Source organism: Pieris napi, chromosome 5 (assembly GCF_905475465.1).
Source record: "Pieris napi chromosome 5, ilPieNapi1.2, whole genome shotgun sequence".
Taxonomy (NCBI): Eukaryota; Metazoa; Arthropoda; class Insecta; order Lepidoptera; family Pieridae; genus Pieris; species Pieris napi.
The window spans coordinates 12028528-12050138 of NC_062238.1; the positions used below are offsets into that span (position 1 = coordinate 12028528).

Here is a 21611-nt window from a genome sequence, read left to right on the forward strand (position 1 = left end):
AAATTAATAATTTATAATAATACGGCTCTTAATGTATTCCTTTATAATTTATCTGAAGATCTTTTACGTATTGTTCGCCTAAAGGGCTGTACTAATTTAGAGAATGCATTAAGTGTTGTTACTGAAGAGGTTAATTTTCATTATCAATATTCTATTAAAAATAAATTGTGGAAGAATAGTGTATCCCCTCAACAAAATAATTTTAAACCTGGAATTCCTTCTCAAAATAATTTTAAACCTGGCATTTCTTCTCAAAATAATTTAGCATCAAATGTGCCTCCACAGAATAACTTTAAATACGGAATTCCCCCACAGAATAACTTTAAATATGGAATTCCCCCACAGAATAATTTAAAATACGGAATTCCCCCACAAAATCACGTTAAGTTTGGAATGCCCACACAAAATAACTTTAAATTCGGGATACCACCACAGAACAACTTTAAATTCGGGATACCACCACAGAATAACTTTAAATTTGGAATGCCCCCGCAAAATAATTATCGATTTGGAATTTCGCCTCAAAATAATAGTCGATTCGGTATACCTCAACAAAACTATAAATTTGGTTACCAGCCACAGCAGGGTCCTAGATTCGGTATACCACACCAAAAACAGAATCCACAACCAGGTAACACAGACGTTTCTATGCGAACCGCGCCGATAAGACAAAATATGATTAATGACTCTGAATATTATTACGAACCATACTATTACAACGACTATTGCGATTACGATAACTATGAATCAAGCGAAACAGCCATGTGTGAAAATTTTAATTTGTTAGAAAATCAAGAAAATTCTAAAGACAACGAGGAAATAGAATCACAGGAAGTAAATTTTCAGGAAGAAGCCTCGAATCATATTCCGAAATAATAAATCTTAACTATTGTGATAGCATTTTAAAGTTACCACATATATTAATTCCGGAACTAAACTCAAAATTTCTTATAGACACCGGTAGTAGTCGTTCGTTTATCAGTCCTTCTAAAGTAAATGAATTTTTTAATGAATATAAAAGCTATGAACTATTTACAGTCGTTAGCACTCATGCTCAAAGTACACATAACGAAGTAGTATACATCCCTTTGCCGTATATTTTTAATAGTCCTTTAATGCATAAATTTTACGTATATGATGTAGATGCTAGATATCATGGTTTAATTGGCTCAGATTTATTAAAGGAATTAGAAGCTAGCATTGATATGAAAAATCAAATACTGTATACAACTGGTTCTGCCATACCTATATTATATAGTCCTCCATACGAAGTTATAATTGAACCCAGAACAGAATCAAAAATTAAAATCCCTACTAACCTACAAAATGGAGATGCCATAGTAGAACAGGTCTATTTCAGTAATGGCGTTCGTATGCCAAATGCTATCGTTACATGTGAAAACTTCTTTGCAACCACCGTAATACAAAATGTATCCGAGAAACCATTTAAAATAACTTTTAAGGAACCTGTTAAAGTCTCAGTTTTTAAAATAAGTGAAATTTGTAAAAGTAATTTTATAAATGAAACTTTAACAATTGATAATATTTTAAAAGAAAATTTGTCCAAGCTTCGTTTAGATCATATGAATAGTGAGGAACGTGACGCAATCTCTAAACTATGTTACGAGTTTCGTGATATATTTTATTCTGATAAAATTCCTTTATCATTCACAAATCAGGTTAAACACAAAATTAGGACAGTTAACGAAGACCCCATTTATATTAGACCTTATAGACATCCTGCTTCTCAAAATCAAGAGATAGAAAAACAGGTGAATAAACTCTTAGAAGATAACGTCATACAAAATTCATTTTCCCCTTATAGTGCACCAGTTCATTTGGTACCGAAAAAGCTAGATGCGTCCGGCGAACCAAAATATAGAATGGTTATCGACTATAGACGTTTGAACGAAATCACAATAGATGACAAGTATCCTTTGCCTAACATATCGGAACTTTTTGATAAATTAGGTAAATCACAGTACTTTACCACAATTGATTTAGCAAGTGGTTACCATCAAATTGAAGTCCAAAAGGAAGATCAGCACAAAACAGCGTTTACTACACAATCAGGTCACTATGAATTCAAAAGAATGCCGTTTGGCTTAAAAACAGCACCGGCAACGTTCCAAAGAGCAATGGATAACGTTTTACGCGGCCTACAAGGATTACACTGCATGGTATACTTAGATGACATAATTGTATACTCAGCTAGTTTACAAGAACATATAGTAAAACTTAAGAAAATTTTTGAACGTTTACGTGAGACTAATTTAAAGGTTACACTAGACAAAAGCGAATTTCTCCGAAAAGAGGTTCTATACCTAGGACACACCATATCTAAAGAAGGCCTTATGCCAAACAATGATAAAATTAAAGCAGTTTTAGAATTCCCGATTCCACGTACATCAACTGAAATAAAGAGTTTCTTAGGCCTCGTTGGTTACTATCGAAAGTTCATTAGAGATTTCTCTAAAATAACACAGCCATTGACATCTTGTTTAAAAAAAAAGAATAAAATTGACATCACCAAGCCCGAATACATAGAGGCCTTTGAAAAGTGCAAGGAACTTTTAGTTAACGCGCCTATTTTACAATTTCCGGATTTCAGTAAACCATTTGTCCTTACAACAGACGCATCCAATGTCGCATTAGGTGCAGTACTTTCCCAAGGTCAAATTGGTAGCGACAAACCCATCGCTTTCGCAAGTCGTACGCTGAACGAAGCAGAGACACGATACAGCACAATAGAAAGAGAGTTATTGGCTATCGTCTGGGCGACAAAATATTTCCGGCCTTATTTATATGGACATAAATTCACGATATACACCGATCACAGGCCGTTAACCTGGCTTAACTCAATAAAGGAACCGAATACCAAATTAACACGTTGGAAATTACGTTTAGCCGAATTTGACTATGACATTGTATTTAAAAATGGGAAGCAAAATTCAAACGCAGACGCATTATCCAGAATTAGAATCAACGCTTTGGGCAATGATGATATCTCGCTAAAGGTAAACGTGGACATAAATGAACGAAATCTTCAAAGTCACATTGACAATCTAACAGAAGAGATAACCCGCTTAGCTAGAAACCAACATCAAGAAAACCCTCCAACACCTATGGAAGTATCTCCAGCTTCTGAACGAACACTCAGTGTGGAATCATTAGGGTCTAGCACCATTACTGCATCTGAAATAATGAGCACAATCCATTCCGCAGAGGATATAGATACAGACGGTATATGTATTCTGCAAGAAGCTATAGACACAAAGCCAAATCAAGTACTTGTATTCCCCTGGAATAGGAAAGAAATATTAGTTAAAAATTTATCTAGGCCGAAACAAAAAATATTAGAGGTACACTTACCTGTGAATAATATAGACTTAATTAAAAACTTTTTAAAAGAATACACAAAACCTAATATAAAATATTTCTTTTACTTTGAAGATGAACAACACCGTAAGGAATTTGCGGCGGTTACAATATCACTTTTTAAAAAAGGGACTGTTAAATTTTATGAATGCACAAAACGAGTCATTTACGTAGCTAATGAAGAGGAACAGCGAGATATAATTCTCAAATATCATGATGGGAAAAATAGTCACCGTGGTATTAAAGAGACTTTAATTCATTTAAAAAGAACCTATTTCTGGAACAACATGGAACAAACTGTTGCGAGTGTAGTTAACGCTTGTGAAACTTGTAAAAAGATGAAGTACGATAGGAGACCTCTAAAACCTGAATTGCAATTGACACAAACACAAGATAGACCGTTTCAGGAGTTATTCATCGATACATTTTCAATAGAAGGACAATATTACCTCACTATAGTAGATGGTTTTAGTAAATTAGGACAGGCATTTTTAATAAGTTCACGCTCAACTCCCGAAGTAGTTAGGGCTTTAATAAAATATTTTTCTTTATACGGCGTACCTGGACGAATTAGTGCGGATCCCGGAGCCGAGTTTAATAATGCATTATTAAGAGATCTTCTATCATTTTACAAAATAAATCTTCACATTAGTACTCCACATAACCCCAACTCAATGGGGATAGTCGAAAGATTTCATTCCACTATCATCGAAATATATAGAATAGCTAAATACGAACGGAAGATAACTGATGCGGCGGATGTAATGACTTATGCGATTATGTCTTATAACCATTCAATCCATTCTACTACAGGCTTAACACCCTTTGAAGTCGTATTTGGGCATACCGAGTCTAATCATATATTTTCTGTAGATTTTAATAAAATGTATACACAACAATTAGTTAAGGAACATGCTCGTAAAACTAAATTCTTATATCAATATTTAACCGATAAAATCATACATCAAAAACAGCATTTAATTGAGAAACATGGCGGTGAAAAAGAGTTAGAAATAGACATAGGCGATACCGTGTTTATAAAGGGAGTTAATACGCGACGTAGTAAGGATAAGGCTCGTTATCAAAAAGCCCGAGTATTGGGTCCGATTCATAGAAACGTTGTTCCAGTGATAACTCAGAAACGAAAAACTAAGGTACATACTAAAGATTTAAAACGCCCTTCACAGGTTGTTACTCCTGCTGGTACATCTGACCCCAAGCCAGGCCCTTCAACTGCAAAAGATTAATCGAAACCCAGGCCTCCTACCCATTAAAGAAGGTCAAGCAGTAGTAGCTTACGACAGATGGACCGTGATAAAGATTTTAGATTTTAAAGCTATCAACGACGAACTAGAGATAAATAAAAATAACTTCTTAACACTTAAAACCGAAGTCCAAAATTGTTTCGACACTAGCCTATTCAATTTGCACTTCCAAGAAGTACAGTTACAAACTAGTTTCATAATGAATATAACAGTGGAAAAATATAAGCAACTAGTTCCGACTTCAAAATCTAAACGTGGTTTATTGAATCCTATTGGAACATTCATTAAAGCAATAACTGGCAATCTTGATAATGAAGATGCTATCAGATATGAAGATTTAATTAATAAATTAAAAACTAGACAGGACGCTATTACTAATAAAATAACCATAGTTTCCGAAATGATGAGTACTGTAACAAAAATTATTAATGTAACACGGAATAATTTCATTCAAATTAATGAACGTTTTGAGGACATAGATCTCAGGTTAAACAATTCTAAAATGTTACAAATGAGCAATGAAATTATTCATTTTTATAATATTTTTACCCACAACTTTCAAACTATTTACTCAAGACTAAATGAAATTGAAACAGCTCTCGCTTTTGCTAGGATTAAAATATTACATCAATCTATTATTGATACCAAGGAATTACTGTCAATTTTAAAAGAAATAGAATCTATGTATAATTTAGTATTTCCAGTGAATATTGAAAATATTGTAAAAATTGAACTGAATATTGAGATGGAAGCGTATATCAAACAAAATCAGATAAAGTTTATTATGCACATACCCTTAATTAAAAATGAACTTTATAATTATTATAAATTAATACCTTTACCAGTGCATAGTAATAGTAATAATATATCTAACATTATCCTTCCTAAGTATCCCTATGTCCTAGTGAAAGGGTTGAAAGTCGAGCCGCTCTCACAACCATGCCAAGAAATAGATGAAAACCGATTTTTATGTCCTGAATTTGAAACTGCACCGGTATTGAAGGACGAATGTATTACTACACTAATGAATTTTTCCCCCAACACATCTTCATGTCGTCCTGTGCCCGTTCTAATCGAAGATGTCAAGATTTATTTAGTACAACAAAATCATTGGATAATATTTTCTAGAATAGAAACCATTATATCTAAAATGTGTGACAACGACGTTTCACATGAGCCATTAATGGGCACTTACCTGTTAACCCTAGATGATGATTGTTCGATAAGAATCAAGGATTTCAACTTGAAAAGACACGAACACCAGGGAAACGATATCGCGTTTACCCGATTCCCAATTGTAAACCTACCGTTAATCTCCAGCGAAATTAAGTCACAGAACAAGCGTCTGAATTTAGATGGAATTGACCTTGCAGACGTTCAACTCTTAAACCTTTTGGTGAAAAATAGTGTTCCTACAAGTGTTAGTGAAAGTGAATTAAATCAATGGTTCTTTGGTATAATTAATATAGTAATAAGTTTTTTACTCATGACATGTGTCATTTTATTAGCATTTAAAAATAGAATTAAGAAAATTATGTTTCAACCTAAACAGAATATTCGAGATCATCCAAACCCTGAGGATAATCTCGATTCTAAGGAGAGAGGAGTTATACAGTCACAAGACATATTTCCTAATCTTTAAACAGAAACGCCCACGCGTGTTCTCACGGAATATGCTGACGGACTGTCTAGCTCCCAGTCTCGATTATTCGATATTAAGTTTATAAGTTAGTCTTAAGCTAATCACCAATGTAACAGGTTGATTAAATATTAATTAGAAATAAAAATTTTATTCTTTTTAAAAACGCTCCAGCGCGACCTCGCGTTTTGACTAGGTAGTCATTTGTTTATTCAATAGACTTCAAATAATTACGCGTAATTGGTAAGAATCGAATAATTTTGTAAACTATAAAAAGCAATAATGTAAACAATCACGTTTGTTAGCGATATCAAAGTTGTACTTCATAAACATATATATCAATAGCGTAACAAACTTTTAGATCTGGGCCTCAGATTTATTGGAGGCGAATTTAAACCTTTCCCTCCAAATGACCGATGAATACAAATGACAAATGATATGTCAACGCCAAGTATTCCGATGCTGGCTGTGACTGTAGTAGTGTGTTCGGAAAGAGGAGTAACGACAAAAGATTTTAATAGGCAAGTAGGTGATTCAGCTTCTGTGCCTGACACACATCGCATTTGTTAAATTTAGTAAAAACGTGAGTAATAGTAGTAAAGTGTTAAATTTACTCATAGAAAGTCCATTGGTGCACAGCCGAGGATCGAACCTACAAACCAAGGGAAGACAGACGCACATTGAAACTACTAGGCCAACACTGCTGTGTATTTTAAATTTTTTTTTTTTAATTTCATCACCATCACCTTGATGACTGGAAGTCTTCCACAGTCCGTTTCACAAGGCACTTTCTTTTGCGAACTAGCGAACTGTGGAATAGACTCCCGGTGGGGGTCCGGGAGATACGACCTCCAACTATTCAAAGTTAGAGTATACTCCTCCCTAAAGGCCGGCAACGCACGCACTAAAAAGAGTGTCCATGGGCGATAACTGCCCTTTTTGGGCGTCCCGTAGGCTTGTTTATCCCCTTATTGTATAAAAAAAATACAAAAAGCGTTAAAATTATTTTCATTACATTCAATTGATATAGATACGGTGATCACTTCATATAATTACGTATAGACATACGTATAACATAAAATTATAGATAGTTATAGTTGTTATAGTCATATCACCTTATCAAATTTTTTTGGCACAGTGGTTGTTGCAAGAGATCGCTCAAAGCGATAAGGCCGCCATTTACCCTCCTTTTAAAATTAAAAAATGTGTTTTTATTCGTCAAGGTTACAGTTGTCCCAAATAGGAAATGTTTATGACATCTAGTTAGCTAATTGTTATAATTAATTGCTTTATTTACATTTAATAAATTAGTAAACTGCCTATTTGGGACAACTATAACCTTGACGAATATTAAACACACTTTTTTATTTTAAAAGGAGGGTAACTGGCGGCCTTATCTCTTTGAGCGATCTTTTGCAACAACCACTGTGCCAAAAAAATTAGATAAGGTGAGCAAGAAGTGCAAAAAACATACTTAAAATTACTTGGACAAAATTAACTTTGCTTTGAAAGCAATTTAAATATATGTAAACAGTGAAAGGGACAATAATAAATTAAGTCAAGGATATGGTCAGTCAACAATATAGGGGAAGCATTTTAAACTTCACGGTTTAGAATTTCCTATCATTTCCGTTCGTCCATGCATAACATGTCCTATAACTTTGATTCATTTATTTACAGATCATGTATATCCAAATTTCAACTAAAACTTATCTAAAACAAATAAGTTATATTTATAAAATTAACAAAACTCATTTCATTGACGACTCATTGGTCTAGTGGTTAGTACCCCTGACTGCGAATCCATGGGTCCCGGGTTCGATCCCCGGCTGAGACGAACATCGATGTAATGAGCATTTGGTGTTGTGCTTAGGTCTTGGGTGTTTAAATATGTATTTATATGTCTATCTATCTATAATATGTATGTATATCCGTGGCCTAGTACCCATAACACAAGCTTCACCAGCTTAGCATGGGACTAGGTCAATTGGTGTGAATTGTCTTTAAAAAAAACCTTTTGCTAAACATTAATGTTTTCTAAGTACATTTAAAATTCATCAATCAACCCCTTCAAACGCTCCTAAAGAATTATTTTCTAAGCGCTTTTTGTGGCAACTCTTCTTCAACGCTCTTCATCAACAAAACTCAGAACGCGTTGGTAATAAAGTGTCGGAGATTTTGAACCTGTAATCGTCACGTTTGTTTCCATCAATTAGGCCTAGAAGGGGCCATTCAAGTATTACGTGAATAGTATAGGGGGAAGGGGTGTTTTTTTTTCTTAAAACGGCTCTGGCACGGTTTGTGCATTAGCCAGCGTCAAGTATAAGATTTTTATAATTCGTGCTTTTTGTCTTAGAAATTCGACCGTGTCCTCCATGTACGGTTTTAGGCACTCGCCCGGTACCGCACAACCCTCCCAAAGGCCGAGAACAAATTTAAATTAAATTAAAACTTGCCCTCGAATCGGGAATCGAACCCGGTACCCCTCACCTAGCTGCAAAATCAAAATCTTTGATTTTCATTTGATGATTACGTCAACAGTAATTATTACTTACTTTACTTTACTTTTTTACACATTTTACCCACACATTGTCTATGCTTGAAAACAAAGTGCATTTTCGAGGATTCCTAAAATTTTTTTGTGATAATGATGATGCGTTTATTTACTATTATTTTTGAGAGCTTTCCTTACTTTTGCTTACCTGACATCCTGGGATAGGCTCCAGGCATAATAGTTAATCCTTTCAAACCTGGAATGACCCACAATCATATACATCGTACATTAGAGCCCTCAAAGCGTTATAAAATATCCATATGAGGCTCTATTACCAACATAAAGCACTCGCTACATCAATATCAGAGATGAAACGAAAATGTTTTCAGTTCGCCGAAACTAGGTCGGCCTCAATACCGTGTCAACAGGGAATTAGATAGGGTTGCCACTTGAGAAAAGTGTTAATTTATAACATGACCTGCTTGGAGAGTCTATTTAAAGGTATTTCTATTTAGAAAAAATAAATATAATAATATATTGCTTAGTTTCAGATATCTGAATTGTTCATCTCTCTGGATAGAAGCCGATCGCCTATCTATATATATTTGGGTCTTATAAAAGCAGGTTTCTTCGAGTCTTTGGCCTTGTTTCGCATAGCTCCATGAGTCAAGAAACCCATCAACCACCGAACTAACTATTAAATGTGTCCCTAGTTATCCATAGAGGAAGAGTTTTCTGTTTTCGTGATAACTGCTCCTTAGAACTACCCAATCAGATTCCGTCATCGCCTACGAGCACGCTGGAGTTTTATTCATCGTTGTTGCCATCCCCAGGTGCCGCACTACACGATTTAGTTGGCATCTTCCATCTTCCGTAGACAGTATAATATGGGTTCATTTAAGCAGCGGTTTAACACGCATCTCCTGGACAGGCGAGCCCTCCACATCTCACTTAACATCAGGTAGATTGTGGCCCAACGTCTGCCCAGTCTGTTTTTATATTTAGTTAATTGGCAACCCTGAAGTGTTTACTTTTCTGTGGCTTCCTATCTCTGGCATATTGCTAGTCAAAGGAAAACCTCTTAGATTCGTATTTAAATTCCTTCAATTCTTTCCACTAATTTGGTTAATTTCCGTATTACTTCCTCTCTGTTAAGCCTTTAACTTTGGACGATTTTTTTTTAAATTCACACTACTACATAAAAATATGTATATATGATGATTTTTTTTCATACAATGCTTTATATGATATAACTTAAATATTAATGTTTTTTATTATATATATAACTTCCACGACAATCTTAAATGGACTAATTATTAATTAACATACACGTATTGTGACCTTACATGCGTAGAATAAATATAATTTTGCCGTTAACGTAATCAAACATATTTATATCCGGATTTTAAAGGTCCTTCAGATAAGTTTCCTGAAATCAAAAGCGTCATCAACACAAGACGCGTTTAATATAATAGAATTTTATCATTACTTGTATCATTTTCCTCATAAAAAGATAATTATGAAATATATGGTCTCAAATTGAAACGAATCTTTAATTTCCCAATTTAACGTATCAGCATCGGTGGTTCAGTGGTAGAATGCTCGCCTGCCACGCGGGCGGCCCGGGTTCGATTCCCGGCCGATGCAGTACTTTTTATATTTTTTAAATGTTTGAACTTGCTTTTTGGTCTTGCTTTCGTATATTTTTTAATTAATTCTTTACACTTTTTTAAACATACGTTAAATGTGTCACATTTGAAATACGTATTAAAATAAATGTTCTAGTTAGATCGTAACTGGTGACACCTCATCTAGGTCAAACTATAGTTTAAAATTAACTGTTACAAAACGTACGCATTGAAATATCGTTTTTAACATTTAGAAAATTAACCTACTTTAGAGTAGCGTAAACTATACAAATTAATATTATTACCATTATGGAAATAAGTAATTTGCATACACATTCATGTTTTTTTCTGAATAAACTATTAACTTCATAATATAGTAGCGGACTGTCCAACGCAAGGCTGGACATTTGTTTAAAAATTTGGAAATGATTATAGTCTATGTAACTGAGTGATTATGTAAAGTTCTACTTGTAAAAAAAATAAATATTAAGCACAAAAAAGCAAAATGATATTCCGATACCGGGAATCGAACCCGAGCCTCCTGGGTGAGAGCCAGGTATCCTAGCCACTAGACCATATCGGATATATTTAACTAATCAAATAACTGCTGTAGATTAAGAATAAGAAAAATATCTGAGTGTTTCCGGAGCCGAATTTTAAAAAAAATAAGCAGATGACTCTATTTATACTTCAAGCATACTTAACCTATTTTAAACCCAAATCAATTGAAAACTATTAATATAAATATAATTTTAGCATGTAGATTGAATCATCAACTAGCCTTCAACAATTAAATGGGAATTTTAATGTGACAGTTGTCTGTGGGCAGTAGACTCTAAATTATGTATCTGTGTCAACAATAAAACGAAAAACTCAATAAATCAAAGAACCATAGATTGTATTGTGTAAACGGGGCGTGGGTGAGACAAGTTTAGGTATGACGTATTTTCTCATGGCAATAACTATTATGCGCTTATCAAAACTATTTTAATCTTATCATTGATTACGCATATTTAATGTAACCTGGTTAAGAAATTGTTTGCCAACGTCTTAAGAGGAAAAATATTTTGATTTAACTTGCTTTTTAATGGCAAATTTTAATAGTCATCCGTTAAATTACGACTTACTTTTAGCACTCAAAAAGTCCTGTTATATAATTTTTTTTATTTTTATTTTGGAATGTCGCTGTTGGACTGAAGAGCTCTGCTGGCATGGGCTTTTCCCGCGACTAGTGCAAGGGCGTCTCCTGCGAGACTCGGGCCTCGGCTTGGGCTGCCGCGGGATGGTCAATCGTATGAAGGGCAGGACGGAAGCTCACTGGAGTTAGCGAAACCCCACCTTCCACGGTGAAGACCATTTTTTACCCTTATCTGCCTATGCTTTGCGGCGATGCTTTTAATTTGTTGTTCGCTAATGTTATTGGATTACCGGATCTATCAGAAGTCGGGAGGAACCTTTTTTGTCGGGGTGTGATATATATGTTATATTAATAATATAATTCGCGTATATATTCGTTTAATAGGCTTCTAGAACGTAACACTACTTTTGACACCTGTCAACTCCTTTTCGATTGAAGTTTGACATAATTGACATTGACTTGCGGTGTCTATTGTCAAATAAAGACGTTAGTAATAAGAGATGTCAACGAACTGAAGTTAACTTAATTGTACACATAAGAAAACCTTGAAATTAGTGAGATTTCGTTGTTTACTCAATTCGTATTCAAATACACGGAACAAGTTAAACAACGAGATGTTACCTTGACTAGATTAGCCTTTTTCATAGATTTTTCCCAGTGGCGATTTTAATATGTGAAGTTTTTGCCGCATTTGCTTCTAAAATTGTCATATCCAAGTCAACTTGCCAACTTGCACGTAAAATAATGCTATTGAATTTGATTTTTGATTATACACAAATCATCCAGTTCGCAGCCTCCAACCAGTAGTAGGATTTACATGATATGGGAAAGAGGGAAATATATTTTCAGCAATTTCGATACATAGATAATATGGAAGTTTTCTACACCAAATGAGAGGGGAAACTCATCGGAAAAATTTGTTGAAGACTTCTCTGTAAAACATCAGAAAACAGTCATGCAGAAATGTTTTTGATTTTTAGGAGATAGCAAAATAATATCGCTCCCCAAATTTGATATTGATTTCTCCGTTAAGTATCCTATACAGAGGACTCGACTCAGTCTAGGTAATACATCTTAAAAACTCACGGTGTCAACAATTGAAGGTGAAAACATCTTAAGTAAAAAAGTAAGTTACAAAAAGTAAAAATGTTTAAAATAAAGTGGATCATGTTTCAGTGTTTTTTGTCGTAGCGTTAAATCAGTTTCGCACTGTTTTTGCATTTGTAATGAGGAAGTGAGACTTCCTTGGCTGTCGGTCACCCCAGAGTGTTGCTAGTTGGAATAGATAATAAAATTTCTATTTTTTTTCAAGAACAAGGGGCAGTATTAATACTAAAATAATAAAAGTAATCTTTATATAACATGACTTTAAAATAGCGACATGGCATTTCGTAGTAAAATAACTTGCATCTTTTTCCCACAATTAACTTCACAAAACAGACTTTACATGAATTACAATCTAGCCTATACAATCATTATGGCTAATAGGTAATATGTTGACGTAATTTTCTACAATACTAGTGAATAGCTTAAACTAAGGTAATGTTCATTAACAGTCTTAGTGTTCTATATTGTTTTGACACTATGCTCCTGTCTCCGAGATACCGCTCAAACACTTATATTCACTATAGGTACATACTAGGTTTATTAACTCAAAAGGTATAGTTCTCTTTAGGCGTCTAGTTCCTTTTGTATCAAAAAGAATTGCCTCCGCGTTCACGTGGTTATGTAGCTTGTTTAACTTAAAATAATTAATATATATATTTAAAAAATAATGATGATATAATGCAAAAAAACTTGACGTCTATTTACGTGTTTACAAAAAGGTTACGTCATACGATCTTGTGCGACGCCATTTTGCATAGTTGATTTAAATTGTACAAGAATATGTTATGGTTCCATAGTCATACATGAGACGATAGAAGATTTTCGTTCAGCAAAGGCACTTCCCAACAGTACATAAGTAAAATCCAGTACGAATAGTTAAATGTCTACTACTTAGCTATTAACTTAAGAATACCCAAATCGCTTCCATAGTTATAGAGATAACAATTATATCATAACAGTCAAGCTATTTCGCTGAAGTGCGACTATAGACGCAAGCATTTAGTCTATAGAGAATCAAGGATAAAATATTTGTATTTAGAGTAAACATTACTTCACAAATGTGAAGACGATATACATAATTTAAAATGTTTACGTTCTAGATTTATTAAAACTTTCTAACATAAAAAAAAACAAATAACATCCATTAGGGATGCAAGTGGCGACCATAACGCTAACAAGCGATCTATCGCGAAGTGCGTAATTAGGTCATCAAAATTACACAAGTAACACTGAAAAATTATACAATTACAAAAGCTAATCTAAAATAAACAACAAATTAAAAGATATTCTTAAGACTCATGAATTACAACGCAATACAAAATAATAAGAAAGTATATGAATTACAAAAGTCAATCTATTAGAGAAGCGAGAACATCTTGTTATAAAATTTTTAAGATAAAAGATTTGGGATATTTATTTATGGTTTTCAATACAATTTTAATGCTGTATTTGTCTCTTGAAAAATAGTTTTTAATTAAATTATAAAATATGTAAGATTTCATTGTTGGCAAACCTTTTTTAATAAATAAGTCGACATCGTACATATAAAGATAGGAGAAAACGTAGATCAAATATGGTGAAAAAAGAAACTTATAATTGCTCCGTTCCGAGCTCAGTAATTAACGGTTTTACGCTTTTCCTTTCTTTTCTCGCATTGATAATTAAATTTTTATACAATAGAAAATGACCAAATGATATTATTACGTTTATGTCGCAATAACAACTGAAAAATATGACATTAACAGCACTCAGAATCGTTCGTTTAGTTAAGGATTATTTAAGTAATGTAGTAAATTATTCCGAAATACGAAATCTAATTGCACTCTTTTAACTATTCTCGCGTCTCTTTCTATCAAATTGTTTTTACGCTGTGGTGAATAGTTTTTATGAATGGAACTAAATTTAAATTAAATTAATTAAGAAATAAGTTTAGCTACCGTTGTTTGAAATATAATAATAATTAGCTGCCATACGAAAATAAATTTGAGTAGGTACATTATTTTGAGAACGAAGTATTCTTTTGTTAATAGAATAACATTTAACTTAAGAGTAAGATTCAAAAACCAAACAGTAACTACTTTGTCTAACTTTCGACTGTCTAACATGTATTGGATTTTCATAATCGGGAGTTTCGGGATTTGTGAAAATCACTTTTTCCTACGAAGTTTTACTCTTTCGGGGTTTAAATCTGGAACTGGAAGTAAACGACAAAGAAGTCTTATTCCTCGAAGCAAACATTCATTTGTTTTTTGTAACTATGTTTGTAACAACATATGTTTATCTATGTGTGTAATTCGACTTAAAAGAGAAATGAGCGTACCATTTCTTGAAAGGCCGGCAACGCACTTGCGAGCCTTCTGACAATGTGAGTGTCCTTGGGCGGCTGTATCACTGAACATCAGATGAGCCTCCTGCCCGTTTGCCTCCTATTACATAAAAAAAAGGGTGCATGTACTTATGTACGCGCGTAAGAAGTTATACTTCTTTGGCATTATTAAAAATAGTTTTTGATTGCATGCAAATAATTAATTACAATTAAATAATCAAAGACTATTAACTTCAACTAGAAAAGGAGTCATTATAGGCAATAAAGTTCAGTTTACATTTGAAAAATTAAAGAAATAAATATTTATTATTATTCTCTTACATTAGTGTAACATAAATTCTATTATTATTCGAATGTTGTTTTTAAATTATGTCCAATGCCGTTGCATCTTCCGTGGGCAACTTCATTCTGTTAATTTTGTGTCACGGTGCGCGCGCATCGTAAAATTTCACTCTCATCAATTTTTCGTAACGCGCCTAAAGAAGTATAACTTCAAAAATATATAAACTACAAGCGCGGCTATAACCAAAATATCGAAAACCTATACTACTCCAAGATCAAAATAATACCTATTTTAGTGGGTGCGTTGCCGGCGTTTGAGGGATGAGTAAACTCTTTCGTTAATGGGGGTCGTTGGTTTATTACTACTTGAATATATTTTCATTTCATATTACCTCTCAAACCGAGAACAAAAAAAAGTTTAGGGGTATTTGAAGTCCTGGGAACATTCTGTAAGACTTGGCATCACTACCGCGTTTTGCGTATGTACATAAAAGGCGAGGAGAATGTGTGGTCCGACTACTGCGAAGGTCAATTGTTCTTTCCTGTTTCTTTATGAACCGATGAACGCTATGAAAGGATTAATCATTTGTGATTAATGAATGCTATTTATAACTTATGTAGCGGATGGAGATTTCGAGATAAAAAACACTTGTTTTGAGACTACTAGGACGGTAATCCTTTAGATAAAACGTTAAAATATATGTATCAGTAAAAAAAAAATATTTTTATCGTACAATTATTTTTTATAGAACAGAGGGCAAACGGGCAGAAGACTCACTTGATGTTAAGTAATACCACTGTGGACACTCTCAAGGCCAGAGGACTCGCGAGTGCGTTGCCAGCCTTTAAAGTTTTGCTTCAATACAATTTATGAAAATGTTGACTTTTCCACCTTAAATTTTGATTTGTCGCCTATTTAAGTTTCCAATCAATTCGACTTCGGTTCCTTCAAAAGAACGTATAAATTCTTAAAAGGCCGGCAACGCACACGAACCCTCTGGCATTGAGTGCATCCTGGGCGGCGGGGCGGTATTTTATCCTTCACGAGAATTCCGTTTCAGTCCATGAGCGGCGTTCTTTATCACTAGCTCTTATTTTTACGTAGGTACGTACTTTTTATATTTTCCGTATATTTCCTTTCAACAATTATGTATGGTACTAATAATTTAACTCGCACCTATTGGGTAATTTGTCACCTTAAACCTCGCCTTTACCTAACAAATTAACAAATCGACTGGCCTTAGCTTCATAATGCCAACTATATAAAAGCAATATAGTAATGGCGTATTAAATTGAGTTCTGCGGTACAAATTATTTAATGTTTTTAATTTGATAAAAGCCAAGATTTCAGATGGGTGAAGGAAAAAAGCAATGCTTTCAATAGTTTAATCGTTTATTGAAACCTACACATAACAATCAAATATAGTATTTGTAATTTTCTTAACCTACATAGCAATAATAAATAAAAATTAATAAAAAGAAAATTATAACAAATTTAAAAAGATTGGTCCCTGTGGCAGTGTACCTTTAACGCTGGCAGCATTTCCTCGCTGTATTGCGATACTTATTGGTTGAGCGAGGAAAGCACCAGTTCTGGGGTCACCGGTACTATCTACCAGACGCCAACTTAAATCTTTAATTACTACACTTAAACTACGGTCCAAGAATCTCTACTCCAAATGGAACAAAATCGAAGTTGGAGGAAAGACTCTTATATTTGAGCCGTTTATAATTTTACGCCTGTTTTAATTAAATGTTATACATAATAAAATTGATCAGTTAGTGCTAGCGCTAGTGCCCACACTACGGAGCCCTTGTGGGTCACTAGATTATGGCTATGGTGCATGTTTAAAACAAAAGGAATCTAAGTTATGTATATAAATAGGTTTTAAGTGTCTAAGTAAATAAATAGTTCTGAAAAATCGTTTCAGTAGCCAAAGGGATATAATTTAAATAATTCTTTAGATTTTAAACCTTTTCGATTATAATAGATAAATTACTATTGATAAAATATATGTTTTAACACCTTTAACTCATTTCATGTCAAATCACATATCGCAATTAATTAAAACTTACAAAATAGAGTTTTAAATTTATAATTTTATAAACAACATTGCCAGTATAAAAGATAACTATTATCAGAAGACTACTAAATCAAATCACTTACAGAAATCTTCACTTCATTAGCCTATCTGATAGATTGAGTATTTATTAAATTGCACAAGTAAGCGATTGCAATTTACGTATGCAGTCGTGCCCACCGCGGGGCATGCGCAATCTTGTTGCACAGATAACTACAAAAATACCTAGAGAAAATACCATAGAGTATACAAATCATAGATTATTATCGGGGCTTACTGAATAAAAATATAAACTGTATGAATTTAAAAAAGGAATAGAAATATCACAACAAATTTCTTACTTAAACTTTTTTGATGTAGTTAATACTGGCTAAAAAAATAAAAAATATGGAAAGGAATTCAAAAAAGTTCTTTTCTCATTCAATTATGACAACTATATAAGCAATTCAGATTTCTGGTTTTCTAGTGACATTAAAAACCCATTGTGAATAACATTAATTTAATTATTCACAGACGATTAATTTATTCTAACGTCAAACTATTGACCATAACATCCCTGATAAAAAAAATCGAAGAGGGTGGCCACACAGCGTGAAACACTGCATACGAGAGGGCCAATTTTCAATTAAAATCACTGCAGGTGGTCCCGCCAGAGGGCAGCACTAGCAATCTCATAGGGCTGTCAAATGTGATCTGTCTTAGACAAATTCTTAGGTGCTTATAGCATGAATTTACGATATCTCTGACATATAACTTTTATAGATTTACATACATATTCTTAATAAATAAATACATATGTTTAATTGCAATGCTTTTACTATAGTTTTCTCTGTCTTCACAACATCAAAGGGGTACATCAGACGAGAGAAGACGTGTGACACGTTAAAATATGAGTCAATAAATTTAACCTAAACCAGCCGGAGCAGCCTGCTGCAGCTAAAAGCTAGAGGAACTGGACACCGCTACCAACACTATGTGGAACCAGCTGCCGACTGAAGTATTTCCGAACCAATTCGACTTAGGGTCCTTCAAGAAAAGTGCGTACCAATTCTTAAAAGGCCGGCAACGCAACGTGCAGCGGTATCACTTAACATCAGGTGAGCCTCCTGCCCTTCAGCCTCCTGTTCTACAAAAAAAGCAGGACGTGCTGGAAGTTTATCGTTTCCGAAACACATTTTATTTTGCAAAGCCATTGAATGAATTAATAATTACTAACTTTTATTGAAACCTCCCACAACCTTCGATCACTAAATAGATGATATCATAGTTCTTAAATTTGTATAAATAAAAATGAATCGCAAAATATGTTATATGTTGCTAAGCGCTAAACTCGAAGACGGCTGGACCAATTCGAGTATTTTTTTATTTATTCTTTTTATGAAGTGAAAAAATTTAAAAAATATAAATATGTATGTGTACATGAAATCTTTAGTACTTGGGTTTTTATTCCGGAAAAGCGAAGTCTGTATGGGATAGCATAGCAAAGTATTCCAGATGTTGGTATGTAGCTACTAAAACGGTGGGCTAAGTAAAAAAATATCAATTTATTTAAATAAAACCTAAACATAACAATCAAATATACAATATTTACAATTTTCTTAACCTACATAGTAATAATAAAATGATTAAAAATTAATAAAAAGATAATTAAAACAAATTTATAAGTTTGGTCCCTGTGGCAGTGTACCTTAACGCTGGCAGCATTTCCTCGCTGCATTGCGATACTTATTAGTTGAGCGAGGAAAGCACCAGTAGGTCACCGGTGCCATCTACCAGGCACCAACTTAAATCTTTAAGTAGCGCCTGTCACTTGAACCCCACGGCCCGAGAGTCTACTACAAAGGTAACATCGAAGTTGGAGGAAAGACTTGTATTTGAGTAAAAAAACACATATTACCGAAACAAAGTTACGTGGGCAGCTACTGTATAAAAATATCATAAACAACATAACTGTTCATTTCATCAAGGTTAACTATTAAAAAATGTTTCCAGTTTGTATTTACAAATAAATTTCCATAAATTATATTTAAACAGTGGCAACCCTAGACAGGGGCGGCGTAATTACCTATTTGAATATAATAAAGTTATGTTACATTATTTGATATTTTAATCATAGTTTCAATAGTGTTTTTATCATCTGTAGGAAGTGTGTGGTAAATGTATTACCACACTGATTACGTACTATTATACTATATATTGACTAATATAGTTTTTGTCGTAATATGTATAGGCAATTTAGCTTTGACACGCCTTGATAGAAGATATTTTCATCGACATTTTTTTTATAAGTTTATAGTGGCAGACACCTCTGTCGTGGACAGAGACGTCGAACTTTTTTGCTTGTAAAATCTGATTAGGATTCAATTTGGAATAATTAAAATCAACACAAACTTATTGCATATTTATTTTTTTATGTAATAGGAGGCAAACGGGTAGGAGGCTCATCTGATACTAAGCTCATCTGGTACCGCCGCCCATGGGCACTCACATTGCCAGAAGACTCGCAAGTCTTTTAAGAATCTTAGCTCTTTTTTTAAAGGACCCTAAGTTGAATTGGTTCGGAAATACTTTAGTGGGCAGCTGGTTCCACATAGCGGTTGTGCGCGGCAAAAACCGCCTTAAGAAACGCTCAGTTGTGGAACGATGGTCGACGTCGAGGTGATGGTATTCTGTATTCTGCTTTGACGTCCGATGATAAAACTCAGGTATCCAAACAATGCCTCTGACCACTCTAAAGCCAAATGATTTTAGAAGTTAGGTTATAATCAAAGAATCCTTATCAAGTGAAGTGCAATGGCGCCTTGTTATCTTATCAGAATTTCTGATTATCCATGTGAACGATTCACTTAAAGGTCAATAATTTAACTTCCATGTTTCTATTTTCTAAGTCCATAACATAATACATTTGTATAAATAATTTACATTAACTTAAGACATCATATTTTGGTCAATTGTGTCACCTTAAGAAAAGTATCTATGAACTTCCTCCGCTCTCATCTTAATGTTTATGGTAGTGACTGTCCCCAGTAACTCACAATAGCAATTCCAATTATGAAACCGACAACCAATATTATTATCAGTGACGCTGCAACCTTTTGGTTTGGTCCTCAGATTTATCCGTTTCATGATCATTAGTCAACCTAAGAGTACGTGATCAGCCCACGATTACACATGCATTCGAATTTTTGGTCTTTAAGGCAAGTCGGTTTCCTCACAATATTTTCCTTCACCGTTCGAGTGAATGTTAAATGCTCACATGGCATCACAGACAAAGTCCATTGGTGCACTAAGACCTCAGGGATGAGAGTTGAACTAAGACTGCTCTTAGTTCAACTCTCATCCCTCGTTCACTCGTCTTTCGTTTCGTACATGTGTCATAGCATTGAGCATTGATTCTCAGGAAAAATTTAAAAAAAATTGCCAGAATTTACTTCACACGTATCAATTTACATGATTATAAGTCTACTACGTCAGACAATTAAATTTCTTTTGACGTAAATTAACCTTTAAACGTAAATTTCCTTAGGTGCCCCTTTTTTGCAAGAGTTTATATGATTGTTCTAACAAGAAAACCTCTCACGAAGTCCTGATTAAGTTGTTGTATATAATCACGAAGTACTAGTAGTTAATCTTAGCTGAGGAATTGTAACAACATAAGTGTAGTACTACAAATTGGACGATAGTTTGCGGAAGGCCGTAGCACTTTTATCGTTTTTAGTAGCGGACCGTTTTCGCACTCACTGCGATAACGAGCTCTACAAATTGTTCTGGATAATATGAAGTTCTATTTACAATTTGAATTTCCCGCCTTTTTGACAATCGTCAGAGCTTGACATTTGACAATTATGTGATAGAATGTACATAAAAAAAATGTGCGTGTACTAGTGTACACACGTTAGAAGTGAAACTTCTTTATGACCTTATTTTTCGAAAAATTATCTATATGCAACTAACTTTACAGAAGTTGGTTAAATAAAGTTAAATTAGATAAAGTTTAACAAAAGGCTTTTAATATCACAGACTTGAATACAAATAATACAATTATTTCATTTTACCTTATTACCACTAAGATTTTTACAGAATTTCATAAATTGTAATATAATTTTTAGTATCATTGTTATAGTTATGAAACATGTGACGCGTAACCGAAAAATGTTACACTAAATTTTTTTCCAACCCCGATAAAGATGTTTCACTTCAAAAAATTATAGCATGACGTAAAATAAGATAAATACTCTTTGGAACAAACAGGATACCTTTATTAAAACTAATT

General features: G+C 33.8%; 1 protein-coding gene and 2 non-coding genes across 3 annotated transcripts in view; 1 reads left to right on the forward strand and 2 right to left on the reverse strand.

Annotated features, from left to right (window-relative positions):
* The window catches only part of LOC125049855, a 356920-nt gene that overhangs the window by 331696 nt on the left and 3613 nt on the right, over window positions 1-21611 (reverse strand). The gene's annotated exons all lie outside the window — the stretch shown is intronic.
* Window positions 10353-10423, forward strand: Trnag-gcc. The gene has a single exon. It is a non-coding gene; the product is annotated as a tRNA-Gly (tRNA).
* Trnae-cuc lies at window positions 10916-10987 on the reverse strand. The gene has a single exon. It is a non-coding gene; the product is annotated as a tRNA-Glu (tRNA).